Source organism: Ornithorhynchus anatinus, chromosome 9 (genome assembly GCF_004115215.2).
Source record: "Ornithorhynchus anatinus isolate Pmale09 chromosome 9, mOrnAna1.pri.v4, whole genome shotgun sequence".
Lineage (NCBI taxonomy): Eukaryota > Metazoa > Chordata > Mammalia > Monotremata > Ornithorhynchidae > Ornithorhynchus > Ornithorhynchus anatinus.
In genome coordinates, this window is record NC_041736.1 from 4,982,590 (window position 1) to 4,999,447 (window position 16,858).

Consider the following 16,858-nt stretch of genomic DNA (forward strand, 5'->3'; position numbering starts at 1 on the left):
ATTTGCGAATCTGATGCCTCAAGACGTGGAAATGCCACCGGTCTTTTCGGCTTCCCTGTCTTCTTCCAGGCTCGGCCCTCCATAACGGTTGGAAATAGGAACTGGTAGAAACTGGACATTTACTGGTAGAAACTGGACGTGTCGGTAAATGATCAGAAGTCACTGTTGGAAAACTTCCTCTGATTTTAGCTTCGCGGAAGGCCAGGGCTCTCCATCGCGACTGTGCTGGGTTGGGTACCGCTCTGAATTTTAAAGTAAATTATTTATTTAGTGAGTATAAATGGAGACGAGCTTCTCATCTCTCCAGTTGCTAAATCATAGCTCCCACCCCCCCCACCCCGGTGAAAGAAAATTTTCAGAAATGGAATTTCCGAAATTCTGCGGTAGGAGTTTGGGAGTCGGGCGTACGTCCTGAAAGGTATAACCCAAGTTAGATTTGGAGAAATATATCAATTAAGGTCACCGTGGCGCATTTCTGGACGGAGTCTCTTTTTTTTTTTTTTACAGAATTTCCTTCCAATTGAGTAAGTGCTTTCATTTCACAGATGCTCCCGAGTATGTTGCTGAACTCCGAGGTAGGCCTTCGGGGAAGACGTGAGTTGGAAAATGGGATTGTGTTCCGCACATGCATGTTCTCCTTTATCTGAAGGGGAATATAGACACACATACACAGGCACGCGCACACGAAACCTTTCTTGAAAACGCGTTAGTGTCTCTGATCCCATAATTTGTGTCAGCAAAAAATATTCTGGTGTAAAGCAGCAATTTTGTGATCAGACGAGCAATACGAAAACAGCAATTTGATCAGCCTGGGAAGGGTTGGAGCAAAATAAATCTGGAAGGATACTTGACATAAATATTACGAAGAAGCGATTAGCTACAGCTCTAACACTTTTTTTGCTCTTCGTTTTGTATTTCCGATATTATCGAGCCACGGAAGGAGAACCCGCTGGTCTGGTGCGGGGAGAGATATCGGGGGGGAGGCGGCGTGTGTGCGCGCGCGTAAACTTGCTCCGTACATCGTTTCTCAAAACCGGACGGTTGCTCAGAAAAAAGGACGGCACCCGCCAGCACATCCCTACCCACGTCCGTGCTCTTCCAGATCTGAATAGCTCTTGCGTCTCATTCTCCGAGTTGCCGTCGGGGCCACAATCCCATCCTCAGGTAGCAACCCCTTCCCCGTCGAAGCCGATCCACCCGACGCCACCATCGTTTCCCCCCCCCCCCCCCCCGTGACTCTCTGGCCTCCGACTTAGAAGTGGAGCCACCTGTAACGTGGACACAAGGTAGCACTTGTGCGAGGAAATCAATTTAAAGGGAAGGCAATTGTGGAGAGAACTGGGGTGGGTTTAAAAGAGTTTGCCCAGGAGGCAGCTGAGAAAAACTTCTTCAACCTGAGTCTTGAGTGCGGGGCCTCGAAGTGAGGTCTGATGGTCTTGGAAAAAGCTCCCTCTCTCCGTCTTCGTAGACTCTTTACCCGCCAGTGAGTCTTCGTGAATCGTCGATTCCTATCTAACCGGAGTAAGAGCGTTGTAGCCAACGCTATGGAGTGGGTATTGGTTTCCCTGTCCTTCAGAATATTAGAAAACCGTGAGGCTGGCATCGCTGTGTTAGTAATGATTTTATTTGGGTTTGCGTCATTTCCTTATCTCAAAAGCACGTCGAGAACGAGACCTCTATATTTTTAAGCTGTTGTGTCAGGCCTCCAATCCGCTTTGGCATTAGCAATCTCATGAAAATATATATATTTTCCTTCCGTTTAGATGTTTAAGAAATCGAACCGTTAGAATTAAGTAGAAACCGGTGCATCTTTATCTTCAAGTGCGGCCGTCTCACGGATTCTTCGAACGTGGATTATTAATTGAGGACTGACCGAAGGGGATGAATGGGTCGGCCGTATCCAGGTGTTTAGAGTTACCCTCCTCCAGTGATTTTTCTAGTTCGGCTCTCGTCCAAATGGTTGTCAACTTTTTGTGAAAACGGTGGTCTCAACCCTCCTTGGACAATTTAGCCCTTTCTTTTCATTGGATTTCTTTGGGTCTGTTTTCTTCACTCTTATGTCAAAGGGGTCCAGGGAACTCTTTCGTGAAAATAAATCAAGCTCGAGGAGAGGCATACCGGTCATTGCTTGCCACTGCCCACGTTAGCTTCGGCTCTCTAGCTCTAAAATTTACCTCGATTTAAGTGCTTTATCGTTCCCAGATTCTCCACACCACCTCAACTCCTCTTGCCCCCGCCACCCCAGTTCAGATCGACAGCATAATTGTAAATCGTGAAGTAGATCAGTTATTCATCAGGAGAAATGAAAACATAATTTCCCTTCCCTTACATTCCGAGCGCTTAGTACAGTGCTCTGCGCATAGTAAGCGCTCGATAAATGCTATTGAATGAATGGGATAAAATTTTAACAAATTGTCGAATTTTTTGGATAAATGGTGGTCTTTTTTCAGGTGAAGGCCTTTAAATCCCCAAGAAGCAATAAAACATGCTACTAGACTCTTTCGCTCTTAGGTCCTACCAAGTTGTTTATTTTTTAAGATGAATAATGCAAGTAGGGCCCTTGGAATAATCAGGTCTTTTGGACAAAAATCTACATTCCCACAGTTCCTCAGTTACCTCCTTCCAGTGTTGTTTTTGGGGGTCTTTTTTTTAATTTTCTTAATTACCAGGACAGTTATGTCAGGCCTCCGCTCTGCTTTGGCAGAAGCAACGGCAACCTGCTCCAGATAGAATACTTTCATTCTATTTAGGCTTTTTAATGTGCCTGATTGGGCTTCTGTAACCAAGTTGGGCTTCCGTTCAAAGTAGGCCTCAAAAGTTACCGGAAGCTGAAGTCGACTTATTGTCCTTTCAAACCCATCTGAGAATTTGGAGCCCAGCACGTGGGGGCATCGTTTCTGTGGCTCCAGATCATCTGTTGCTCATAATTTAGGGTATATGTAAATTAATGATCGTGTTCCGTTAGGTGAAAAGAGAGTGTCTTCGCATCTGGGTGAGCCTTTGGACCTGGCTAAAACTGAGCGATTTAAAGACCATTTCCTACCAAATCGAGGATTCGCGTTCTCCTTTTGGACTCAGAATCCAGTCTAGGGAATTTCCATTTCTGGCTGCCGTTTCCCCCCGCCCCGACCGTACCGTCCAGCAGACTTTATTGTACGTAGTGGAAGAAAGTAATTGTGAAAAATGTTTGGAGAATGAAATGTGGTGTTGGGGGTGGGGGAGAGAGGGTCCGGCAACTCAGCGTGGCTCGGGGGAAAGAGCCCGGGCTTGGGGTCAGAGGTCATGGGTTCGAATGCCAGCTCTGCCACTTGTCAGCTGTGTGCCCGTGGGCAAGTCCCTTCACTTCTCTGTGCCTCAGTTACCTCATCTGTAAAATGAGGATTAAGACTGTGAGCCTCACGTGGGACAACCTGATTACCCTGTATCTCCCCCAGCGCTTAGAACAGTGCTCTGCACATAGTAAGCGCTTAACAAATATGAAAATTATTATTATTATTAACTGGGTGCCTGTAGAACTGGAAACACCAAGCCAATTGATAGCCCTGTTGAGCTTTGGCGACAGACTCAAATAGGCGGAATAGACTCTCTTTCTCTTCCTAGAGAGTATGTATAACCGATAGGCCACAATCCCTTGTCAAAAACTGTTAGGAAGAAGCATTTCGTTTTTTTCCTCTGGAATTTACGTTTGGTCCAAATGTTGGTTTAATTTTGGTGCTTTAAGATTTGGAGGTTTACTCGGCGCTCAATAAATAGGAATGAAAAATTTATGATTTTGCCCAGTACTGGAGGCCGAAGGTCCAATCAGTCAATGCAGGAGCTCACAGGGGACTTTTTTTATCTCTGGTGTCATAGCAGGAAACTGAACCAGTGTGGGACCAGGAGTTGGATCTGGGATTGGGGGAAAAAGGTTGAAACCCAAGGCAGAGGGGGAAGTTGGTTGCCTTTGCACTCCGCCCCCGTGGGTGCCCGGAGGAATGTGAGCGGAAGCCGTCCAGTGACCGGGACTCTGGAGAACCGGGTGACCCCTGGTCAGGGAAAACGTTGCGTTTTAAATCCGGCCTTCCTTTCTGTCGGCCTTTTGGTATAGCTCGTAGACGTGAGGACGATACGACGTATGACCGACGTTCAACCCCACCTTTTAGTTGGTTTAAATAGGTTCCATGTTTCCTTACAAAAAGATGGACCGGGATCAGCTGCGTCTCGAATGCCTTCTTCATCATTTGAGACCTTATTGACGGGAGGAGGGGCAGAAAGCCCCTCAGGAACACAGCGAGCCGCACACAGTAAGCGCTCGATCGATACGATTGAATGAATCAACGGATTAGAGGGGGAGCAGGCAGATACAAATGGTCCGAGGCTCCAGATGGCGGAAGAGAAAGCTGGGTTTTTTGTGGGGGGGGACGTCCAAGCAGCTGAGTGGGGCCGTGGACTCCCGGGTCACAAAAACGGGGTACGGTCACCCCGAGCAAAGCGTGCCCGTGGGCGGACGGGAGTCGGGCCCCGCACGTCCTCGGTGTCCAGCCGAGCCCGCCGGACCCACGGTTGGCCTTCCCAAGAACGTCGCGGTGGTACACCCGAGGGAGAGGAGGGGGACGTGGTCTCTGTGGGGATCAAAACCAACCTCTCCGCCCGTCCGGTCTGACAGCCCTCAAGCCCACTTGGTCGGGGGGAGAAAAAGAAAACATTTTTATTAGTTTCTGTTCATTTCCTTTAGAGAAGAGAAGGAATGCGTGCTACCCCGTGCCAAATATTCCGGGCGGCATCCGAGCCGAAGGGTAGCTTCGTCCTTTAGCCCGTTAACGAAGTCTCCTGGCTCGAAAGCAGCTACCGTAAGGGTGTTTTCGGGGCTTGGGGTACGGTCCGGAACCCCCCACTTCGTAGGGAACTTCAGGATTGTCTCCGGTTAGCCTCCCGTCGACGACGACCGATGGTTTTCCCCATTGCACGACAGCGATCGATCGGCCGAGGGGAAATCCCCCGAGAGGACCCGGGCGGGCAGTGGACTGTTCCCGTACGAGTCCCACTGCCCAAGGGCTGGCGTTCTGAAAACTCAGAGCGAGAAGGGCTCGTCTTTGCAGCCTACCCTGCTAGAGGTATCGAATAACTGCGCTCGGGCAGAACGTGAAGGAAACGGGAACGATTTTACGGTAGCCAGTCAAAATCCGGGCGGTACTCTGATTATTTCACTTTTCTTACTGGAGTGAAGATGTTCCTAAAAAGTCTGCGTTTCGAGGGAGCCTCTCTAGGAATCATTAATTCAGGATTCCCTTTTTTATTCCTATTGATGTCAGTCAGTGGTATTTATTGAGTGCTTACTGTGTGCAGAGGACTGTACCGAGCGCTTGGGGGAGGACAGTACAACAACAAACTGCCGCCCACGACGAGCTTACAGTCTAGAGGGGAGACAGACGTGGATATAAACAAATAAATAAATCAGAGATGGTATTTGTTAAGCGTTTACTATGTGCCAAGCACCGTTCTAAGCGCTGACGTGGACATGAGAGCTGTGGGGCTGGAAATGGGGGGGCCGGGAGGGTTCGCCATCCAGATCCTAAGTTCATTATAGGCAGGGAATGCGCTCCTTCTGTTGTATCGGACTCTCCCGAGCGCCGAGTACGGCCCACCTGCCCGTCCTGAACGCTCACTCAATCCCACCGATGGATCGACAGGGCGAATTTTCCTTCACGGCACTGGCAGGTCAGCGTTTGGGACGTCGACGGCATCCTGCCCGCGGCAGCAGAGGTTTGGTTGAACCCCGCACGGGGCAGTAGAAATGAACGTGTTGGTCGTGGCAGGGCAATCCCCACTTTGCTCTAAACAAACAAAAAAGTATGTGTAACAACCAGTGCCCGGTGTGCGCCCGCATGCGTAAATTCCTCATGAGCCGGATCTTGTCTCCCCGGGCCCCGGTGCTCACGACCACACATCTAACCAGCGTCATTTTGGGTCCCGTGGACCTTCTGCGGCGTCGATCACCGAGGCGCGCGTTTTTAACGGAGAAAGAGCGGGGTTCACCCCGATTCTCCGGGTGCCCCGGCTCCTTTCGGAGATGCAGGGTCCCCCCAGGGTCCCGTTGAGCAGCGTTCGGAATTTGGCGCACAGATAGTGCCTGGATGGTCTGAATGAGGGAGGGCGGCTTCCGAGAAAGGCTGGGGGAGCTTTAGGGAAGGTGGTCAGAGCTCTGGTCTGACAGGGAGGAAATGGGAGTATCGATGGGAAGCCAGTGACCAAAGCAGAGCAGTCGGATCCGGTACTCGACCCGGTATTCCACGGGAACGCCAAACAGCGGGCCGAGCTAGCTGACTCATATCGGCGTGGTTAAAGTATCAGGTCGGGGGCTGTCCCCTGTCGGCGTGAAGAAAACGAAATTTCAAATGAAAAACGGTGCCCGGTTTGGGGACGCCGTGACCGCTCTTCTTTTTAGGAAAGTACATAGAATCTGACCCCACTTAGGCATTGATTGGAAACCTAAAAGTAAGACGTTTCCTCTAGAGAAAACGAGGTGGAATCAAAGCAGACTGCAGATCAGATCCTTGGTCCAGACTGGGCCGGAGCTCTGACTGATTTAAACAAAAACAAAAAATACTCCAAACTTTTTTTTTCTTGTCCCCCCCGCCCCCTTACCGTTTTGTCGCACAGGAGTTTTTGCTGAAGGGTTTCTTGGCCTTTTTCGAGGCTGTAATCTAGTTAAAAGGTTTGTTTATGCTTCCCATCTCTGTTCTGCTGATGGTATTAGAATGCAGGCCAGAGACAGACATCTAACTGTTTATAACATTCAAACTTCAATTAAAGCTGCAGTGTTCAGTTTACTACATATATCAGTATGCTCCTGCCAGCTACAGATACTTGTCAGAAAGATGGGCCTACTCTTTCACTGCGCGAGGATTTACCCAATTTCAGGCCTTCCTAGAAAAATAAATATTTTTTTTCCTACGGCATTTATTATCGCCTATTGTATTTCTTGCTTTAAAGTTCAGCTCATTTCAGAGGCGGCCAGTGTGAAGAGCGAACCCGGAACGGGAGATTTAGAATGGAATACACGTGAGAATCTCACAGCGTGTCTTTCAACAGATATTAACCATGTGTGTGGGGTTATTTTTATGTCTGACCGTGATACTCACGTAAAATCGCTCTGTCTGGCCTCTGGTGAAATTCAGCCGTTGGGAAAGGATGTCATACGCCCCAAGTCACCTTCATAGAAACTTTGGAGGAAGAATTTTCGGTTTATTACATTTACAGTTTAAATCTTCTTCGAACAAATAGAGTGGACTTGTTTCCACTTAGAGACTTTTGATTAGACTATTCACCGGGCTTGAAAAATAAACAGAAATTTCACCTGTCTGGAGAGAAAGTTGCCTCTGGACAGAATATGTCTTTTCCCCCCTCATCCACTGCCTGCTTCTCTCCCTCCTTCTCCCCTCCCTCCATTCCCACCACCCCCCACGGTAAAACGGAGAGCCCGCAGTGTTCCTTATGTGTATAAAGAGACTGGCTCCTTTTTAAAATCCCTTGTAATATGGATTATTATTTTTTTTAATCTTAGGTTGCATTTTGGGCCGCCGCTCTTTGTGGTTTTTACGTTTCAAGTCTGTTGGTAAACTGACTTAAAAGGTTTTTAAAGCTAGCAGGAGCACTTAAGAAATGTTTTGTTCCGAAAGAAGACGGCGTTTTGTTAAGGTCGTTTTGGCCAGCCGACAAAGGCATTTGCCTGTTTTTAATTCTCCTCGATAGCCGTCGGTAAATTTGCCGTCCGTTGTTTTCTCGGGAAATAAATTCTGGTCTGGGGGGGATGCCGAAGGCTCCCTCCACCTGTTCCTCCGCGACGTTTACGGTGTGTTGTTTTGTTTTTTCTAATTGGAAAGAGAGACCGGCACTCCCAGGCTGTGGGTGGGGGAAGTGAGAGGACGAGGCGAGAGGGGAAATAAGCTAGATGGATTCGGATCCGCCGGCCCCGTCGACTTGCTTCCCCCCCGGGCCGCCGAGAGGATGGGCCGAAGTCACGGCCCCGGCCCGGCTACCGTCTCTGCTGATTTACGGAGCCGGGTGACCGAAGATCGGAAGAGAGCGGGCGAAGTTCCTGTATCTCGACAGGGCCTCACTCGGGACTATAAAGCTCAGCTGCCGTACACTCCTCAAACTCTTGGAAGCATCCAGAAAATCAGTCCGCAGGAAGCGTGGACTGAATAAAAGATTTCTGAGAAGCGGCGTGACCCGGTGGAGGGAGTCGGGGGCCCCGGGCTCTAATTCCGGCCCCACCAGCTGCTTGCCGGTTGTGACCTGGGGCCGGTCGCTTCACCGCTCCGCGCCTCGGTTTCCTCAACTCGTGGCGCAGTGGGACAGAGCACGCGTCTGGGAGTCAGAGGGTCGTGGGTTCTAACCCCGGCTCGGCCGCTTGTCTGCCGGGTGACCTTGGCCAAGTCACTTCACTTCTCTGGGCCTCAGCGAACTCGGCTGTAAAATGGGGATTGAGAATATGAGCCCCACGTGGGACAGGGACCGGACTGTGTCCGACTCGATTTGCTTGTGTGCCCCCCCCCAGTGCTTACTACAGTGCCTGGCACCCAGTAAGCGCTTAACAAATACCCCAACTATTATGATTATTGAGAAGCAGCGTGGCTCAGTGGAAAGAGCACGGGCTCTGGAGTCACAGATCATGGGCTCAAATCCCAGCTCTGCCACTTGTCAACTGTGGGACTGTGAGCAAGTCACTTCACTTCTCTGTGCCTCAGTTACCTCGTCTGTAAAATGGGGATTAAGACTGTGAACCCCACGTGGGACAACCTGATTCCCTTGTGGCTACCCCAGCGCTTGGAACAGTGCTCTGCACATAGTAAGCGCTTAACAAATACCAACATTATTATTACATCGTTATTATTATGAAAATGGGGATTAGACTTTCCTCCCTCCTACTTAGACTGTGAGCCCCGGGTGATACAGAGACTGTGCCCGACCTGCTAAACTTGTATCAACCCCAGCTCTTAGAACAGTGCTTGACCCATAGTAAGCGCTTAACAGGTACCAGTCTAAAAAAAAAAAAAGGAAAAACTTTTAGCATGTCTTCAGAAAGAATAAGAAGTATCAGACTGAGCTAATCCATTAAACCAGAATGGCTTTTGACAGCTCACTGTGAGCAGGGAATGCAACAGTTATATTGTTATGCTACTCTCCTAAGTGCTTAGTACAGTGCTCTGCACTTAAGCACTTAAGTAAGCACTTAATAAATATTATTAATTGTAGATTGAGGGAAAACAATAGGGAACGGCATGGCGTAGTGGACAGAGCTTGGGTCTGGGAGTCAGAAGGCCATGAGTTCCAATCCCAGCCCCGCCACTCGTCTGCTGTGTCACCTTGGGCAAGTCAGTTCACTACTCTGGGCCTCAGTTCCCTCATCTGTAAAATGGGGGTTGAGACTGTGAGCCCCACGTGGGGTAGGAATAGCGTCCAACCCGATTTGCTTGGATCCACCCCAGCACCAGTACAGTGCCTGGCACAGAGTAAATGCTTAACAAATGCCATTATTATTATCTATTATTATTAATAAACAATGCACATGAACCTGTTGGACTCTTAAGCTTTTTGGCTCTATCGTCCCTGACATACCCAACCGTAAACTGGAAGAGTAGCCTCTAGACTCATTTTTGCCCCTTGTCTGCTGTGTGACCTCGGGCAAATGACTTCCCTTCTCTGCGTCTCAGTCCCCTCCTCTGTAAAATGGGGATTGAGACCGTGAGCCCCACGGGGGACAGGGACTGTGTCCAACCCCATTTGCTCGTATCCGCCCTAGCTCTAAAAAGATACCATAATATTATAACCAGCATCCCCTTCCTCGCCACTAATCCCAGTCATCGAATTGTATGTTCCAAGCGCTTAGTACAGTGCCCTGCACCTAGTAAGGGCTCAATAAATACGATTGACTGAACGAATCCCTTGCAGAATGAGGTTCTCATCTTGGGGTACGGTCTCCTTTGATTTCCTTGCGACCAGCCACGCCTCGCCCCCGGGCTTGGGGCCGTGAGTTCACCGGGGCTACGGGTGACAGTGTGTCAGAACCGGGGTGCACGACTGGAGACCTTTCCCCCCAACCCTCTGCCGCGCCGCGGTCCTGGGAAGCGCCGGCTGACACCCCGCACGTCCAACGTTAGGTGGACGCCCCAGTGGCCGGAGAACACAAGCGAGCGGTCCCCAGCGGATAAGTGGATCCTCTGGACTGTAAGCTCCTTGTGGGCAGGGACCGTGTCTCTTATTTTGCCCCATCGTACCCTGCCGAGCGATCGGTACAGTGCTCTGCGCACTGTAAGTGCTCAATAAATGATCTGTCCAACCGGTGGGACTAGGGCTGGGTCCAGGGTTGTCCAGACGTCCTTCAGTGGCCTAAATGGTGGGATATGAGATATCCTCCTCAAGCGTATAGATGACTCCATGCTAGATGTGGGGCATTTAGGTCACTTTTATTATTTATTTAATGGTATTTAAATAGCATGGTGTTTCTGACCCCTTTTCAGAATTCAAACGGAAGAATTCAATAAAACTCGAAGCAGCGTGACCTAGTAGAAAGGGCTCAGGCCTGGGAGTCAGAAGGCGTCACCTGGCTTTTCCGGGCCTCAGTCACCTCATCTGTAAAATGGGGATTGAGACTGTGAGCCCCATGTGGGATTTAGACTGATCTTTTTTTTCCTCTTTATGGCATTTGTTAAACGCTCACCATGTTCCAGGCACTATTCTAAGCACTGGGGCAGATGCAAGGTAATCAGGACGGACACGGCCCTCGTCCGACACGGGGGCTCACAGTCTTCACCCTCATTTTACAGATGAGGGAACCGAGATCCAGTGAAGTGACTTGTCCGAGGTCCCACAGCAGACAAGTGGCGGAGCGGGATTAGAACTCGGGTCCTTCTGACTCCCAGGCCTATGCTCTATCCACTAGGCCATGCTGCTTCTCTGACCAGCTTATATCTACCCCAGAGCTTAGTAGGGTGCCTGGCACAGAGTAAATACTTAACAACGACCATAATAAATAATGAACCAGAGTAAGGGAGATGAGGAAGTTGCGTCTGTGGAAAGGAAACAGAAGCTTCCCCATTGGAAGCTGGGAGCTGGAAGCCGAAAAAGATCTAGGGGTCCAAGGGACGAGCGAGTGAAACGCGAGGCAGCGACGAATCCTCCGGCTTTTCCGAAGAAGCGCGATGGCGGCTTGCCACGCAGGTGGACCGTCCCGCGATCCCCCGTCCCATCTGTTGCGGTGCAAGCGGGGCCGGGTCTGGGCCCCGTGACTCGGAGAGGCCCCGGGGTTCAGGAGAGAGATGAAAAGGTCGGACGGGAGAGCCCGAGAGGAAAGATTAAAGGCCCCGGGATTATTCCAAGACGATGGAGCGCCCCGACAGCCCTGAGATTGGAGGAAGGGCCCTCACCGAGAGGACGGCAACCAGCTGTCGTTCATCTCGGAGGTCAGAGCCGAGGAAGGGCCTTGGAAGCTGACGCGGGAGAGATTTAGCTTCGTGGTAAAGAATTCCCCCACAGTTGCAACATTGGAATGGGTTTTCCAGGGAGGACGGGGAATCCGTTTTTCTGTAGGCCTTTGGAAGCGGAATAACTTTTCACCCACTTGGATTGGTGGAAAGGCTCGGCCCGACGATCGGGGGAAGACCTTCCCGACCTAGGATCCTGCGCCCGTCTTTTCCAATTTGAGGGTGATTTCAGTCTCTTTGTTCTACTTTGCCTAATTTGCGCTTTCTCCTTTGTGGAGATGGACGGGATGTGGGGAACGTGTATGAAATCGGGGCACAGAGACTTCTGCTGATCTTCAGAACTTCTTGGGGCTGAAATCCCATTTTGGTGTCAACTACGTAGGTGGCTGATAATTGTGGTATTCATTCAGCACTTACTGCGTGCCAAGCGCTGCTGCATACAAGTTAATCCCTGTGCCACGGGGGCTTACAGTCTTAATCGCCATTTTACCGATAATGTAACTGAGGCACATTCATTCAGTCGTAGGCGCTTACTGTGTGCAAAACACTATATTGAGCTCTTGAGAGAGTGCAATATAACAACAGGCACAGTCCTGCCCACAACGAGCTCACGGTCTAGAGGAGGAGACAGACATTAATATAAATAAATAGATAAATTATGAGTATATTCAGATAAGTGCTGTGCGGACGGGAGGGAGGATGAATGGAGGAGCGAGGAAGAGCGGCCCAGAAGGGAGTGGGAGACGAGGAGAGGAGACGCAGTCAGGGAAGGCTTCGTGGAAGAGATGGGCCTCAGGTTTCGAAGTAGGGGAGAGGGGCATAGAGAAGAGAATATAAATACATTATTTAATATATTAATATAGAATAAAACAGGTTTCAGAGTGGGGGAGAGGGGCAAAGAGAAGTGAAATGACTTGCCCAAGGTCACAGAGCAGACACGTGGCAGAGCCGAGATTAGAGGCCCCGTCCGATGACGGACAGGCCCGATTCTTCAGATGGCGGAGGCCTTGACCAAAGACAGAAAGTAAGATGCACTCTCTAGGCCTCCAGAATCAACCCATTAGTCCTTCAGTCGTATTTATTGAGCGCTCACTGTGTGCAGAGCACTGTACTAAGCGCTCGGAAAGGGGCTGGTCCTTGTGTACCCTCCCACAGGACCCACATGTCTGATTCTGGTCTTTTCGCTCTCACTTCCCTCCTGGGACCCGCCCAGCAAGTGGATCGAAAGCCCCTCGAGGGCCGGGAGCTTGCTCGCTTTACAGCATTGATATACGTGGCTCAGTGGAAAGAGCCCGGGCTTACGAGTCAGAGGTCATGGGTTCCAATCCTGACTCCACCACCTGTCTACTGTGACTTTGGACAAGTCACTTGACTTCGCGGGGCCTCAGTGACCTCATCTGGAAAAAAGAGGCTGAAGACTGTGAGCCTCACGTGGGGACAACCTGATGACCTTGTATCTACCCCAGGGCTCGGAACAGTGCTTGGCACATAGCGCTTTACTAATGCCGTCGTTATTATTGTGGATAGGAGTGAAGTATCCAGGACTGAAGAGGGGGAGGGAAGTGTTTCTCGTTTTGGATGGCTTTGAAATTGCCTTCGGCGCAAGGTAAATGACATGGCAGAAACAGATGATCGTTGAAATCCACGCATTTATGAGTGAAGGGCCTTTTTTTCCCCGTACACATCATTAGTGTAACAAAAATGTTTGTCTTTTAAGGAGCACTTCAAGAATTTTTATCCAATTAAAATTAGAAAGTGGCTCATTTGCTCTTAAAATTAAAACTCGTAATCAGGAAAAAATAGCCAAAAGAAGAAAAATGACACAAGGAAAAATTCAAGAATCAGCTGTAGGACCAATACTGATGATGAAATAAAAACTTAGTTCCTTTAGTCCTCTGTTTGTTTACCTTTGTAACTCCCTTTGCTTTGTTTTGGGAGGGTTTTCTCCCTGCTCTCTAAATGTGCAGTTAAAAAAAGTTGTCAAGACTTTATTGTTTTGACTAATAAGATCTGACTAAATCTCTTTTTTCAGTCAAAGGACATTAATAGCTATGGCAACGATACTCTTGTGTTTTTTAACTAACACTCAGAGTAACTTTTGGTGACTTCAATTAGGAATTTTACTTTGGATCCTTTTCCCATGTTTTGCCAACTTTTTCTGAAACATTCAAAATATTTGGGACCTAGGTTTTTTCCAGTGTTGTTCATCAGTATGTTTTTTTTTTAAATCGATCTAGAATTTCAGAAGGATCCTCTAAGTATTTGTAAACACCACTGCAGATGAAGGATGTAGAGCGATTAAGCAGTGCTAGTTACCGGGCTTGGTCTTACCAGCGAGGTGAGGTTATTAAATTTCTCCTTTTGGACACACAATAAATTTCAGGCCTGAAAGAATGAAAGTATTTCTTCAGGTTGGCTCGGAAAGACAGCAGTGGTTGATTCAATGAAGAGAACAAAATAAACGGAGGGGGTTTCTTTTTGTGTTTGCTTCTGAATCCCTGCTTATTCCTCGCATTTCTGGTGGTCACCCCATCAGCTTCCTTAGCACTTGTGAGTGATCCTGTATATTATTTCCGTCTTCGTCGCCCTGTATCTGTGCTCTTACTCTTTCTCCTGCCGTGTGCTCGGCAAGTTCAATCTGTTTTGCTCCCCTGTTTTACTGTAAACAACTCCAGGGCAGGTACCATGTCTCTACTTCTGTTCTAGATTCGTAAGCCCCCATCTAATACAGAGCTGAGCCAAGATTAGACACTCCGGAATACTAATGATGATATGTGTTAAGCGCTTACTCAGTGCCAGGCACTGTACCGAGCGCTGGGGTAGATCCAAGCAAATCGGGTTGGACGCGGTCCCCGTCCCGCACGGGGCTCCCGCTCTTAATCCCCATTTTGACAGGTGAGGTACCTGAGGCACAGAGAAGTGAAGGGACTCGCTCAAGGTCACTCAGCAGACAGGCGGCGGAGCCAGGATTGGAAACCGTGACCTTCTGACTCCCAGGCCTGGGCTGTATCCACTGAGTCGCGTGGTAGAAGGTGGTGACGATCCGATTCGCCTTCAGCCAAGAAGGAGCATTTGAATAAAATGAATAAAATAAGAAGACCCTAAACTCTGCCCTGCCAGGGCAAATGACCATCTTGTCCGGACCGTCTGTCCGCTCTAGATTTTAAGGTCGCTGTGGGCAAGGAATACGTCTACCAACTCTGTAAATGCTGGTATATTCTACTCTCCCAACCGCTTAGTACAGGGCTCTGCACGCAAAAGGCGCTTAATAAATACCACTGATTGATTGCTTGACCCAGAGAGAGGGTTGGAAGACCAGTGCAGCGTATCCCACCTTCTAGTTTAGGATCGACCCCTGGAACATTCCAGACTTTCCCTCTTAACAATCCTCTGTCTACCGTTCAGTGGTGACTTTACCCAAACCCTTCTTGAACCCGCTGATTTTTCCATCCGTCAATCAGTGGTATTTATGGAGCACTTGCTGTGTGCAGAGCACTGGTCTAAATTCTTGGAAGGGAAGCCGCGTGACCTAGTGGAATGAGCACGGGCCTGGGAGTCAGCGAACCCGGGTTCCAATTCCGGCCGCGCCGCTTGTCCGCTTGGGCAAGTCACTGGGCCTCAGTTGCCTCATCTGTCAAATGGGGATGAAGACCGAGCCCCATGTGGGGCAGGGACGGGGTCCGACCAGATTACCTTATATCTACGCCAGTGCTTAGTACAGTGCCTGGCACATAGTAGGCGCTTAACAAATACCACAATGATTTATTATTAGTCTTACAATTTCCCAAAGTTGGTAGACACATTCCCCGCCATCACAGAGTCACGGGTGACTACCCATTTTGGTGAATGACCCTTTTTTTTTTTACCTGCATGACTCCCTACGGCAATAAATTCTACTTGCTTACCCACCCCTCGTGACTACGCTTCGCTCTCTCGGACTTGCCCAGTGACTCTTGAATGAGCCAGCGACTATTTCCAAGCCATCTCGAGTTATTTAGTAATGACGCGAGTAGCTTACTACTGGCCTGAAAGTAGCTATAGCGAGAGCGACCGGAGCCCTGTCGAGGCTTCTAGAGGATGATGATGATGATTTATTATGGTATTTGGGGGCCAAGCACTGGGTAGATACAAGTGAATCAAGTCAGACACAGTCCTTGTCCCACGTGGGGCACACGGAGAAAACTGGAGAGCAAGCAATGAGTCCCTATTTTACAGATGATGAAACTGAGGCCCAGAAAAGTGAAGTGACTTGCCCAAGGTCACTCAGCAGGCACCTAGCAGAGCCGGGATTAGAACCCAGGTTCTCCTACTCCCAGGCCCGGGCTCTTTCCACTAGGTCAAGCTGGTCCTCTACCAGATCCAGACTGCTCTCTAGGCCCCAATTTATCTATGAGATTCATCCGCAGCTGGGCTTCGTCTGATAGCGACCATGCGTGGAACAGAACGGTAATGATGAGACAAATTTGCCCCACCCTTCCCCCCCCCCCCAAAAAATTATACACAATTATTCCGAGTTCATTATCCAATCTGTGGCGTAAGAGGGTGTTTCCCCCCTTTACCTCTTTTTACCTTACCTTGACTTCCTGCCTCTAGGCCAATTTACTGCCCATTAACGACCCAATTAGCTCGGTAGGGTAGGCCGGGCGAAGGAGATTTGATCTTGCCTTTCCATTTTACCAGTCAGCCTTGCTGGTAAAAGGTGATTTCAAACATGCCCGTGTCTCCCCCGTCCATCCGTGGCCCTGCCTTCGAATTTCCGACTTGGGAGCGTTTCTTATCATCAGCATTCTGCCCCTTGTAATAATGATATTGATTGTGGTAGTTAAGCGCTTACTATGTGGCAGGCACTGTACTTAAGCACTCGGGTAGATCCAACCTAATCAGGTTAGGCACAGTCCCCGTCCCTCGTGGGGCTCCCGGTCTTAATCCCCGTTTTGTCGACGAGGGAACTGAGGCCCAGGGAAGTGAAGCGACTTGCCTAAGGTCACCCAGCAGACAAGTGGCGGAGCCGGGAGCGGAACCCAGGTGTGGTTACCGTATGCTGTGAGTCCGTCAATGGGCAGGGATTGTCGCTATCTGTTGCCGAATTGTACATTCCAAGCGCTTAGTACAGTGCTCTGCACGTAGTAAGCGCTCAATAAATACTATTGAATGAATGAATGAATATGAGGGGAGGGCCAGCTTGGGCTCAGTCTTATTAAAAAAACAGCAACTGAAGTTTAGAAAGCAGTGAAGGCCTCGTAGAGCTCCAGTTGGTATCCGTCTACCCTTCCAAGTCCCAGTCCCTTGATTCATCCCTTCATTCTGTCGTAATTTATTGAACGCTTACTGGGCGCGGAGCACCGTACTAAGTGCTCGGGAGAGTGTAATGTAACCATAACCGGACGCATTCC

General features: G+C 49.4%; 1 protein-coding gene across 1 annotated transcript in view; it reads left to right on the plus strand.

Moving 5' to 3' along the window:
- The window catches only part of MBD5 (methyl-CpG binding domain protein 5), a 197,567-nt gene that overhangs the window by 1,193 nt on the left and 179,516 nt on the right, over positions 1-16,858 (plus strand). The window lies entirely within an intron of this gene.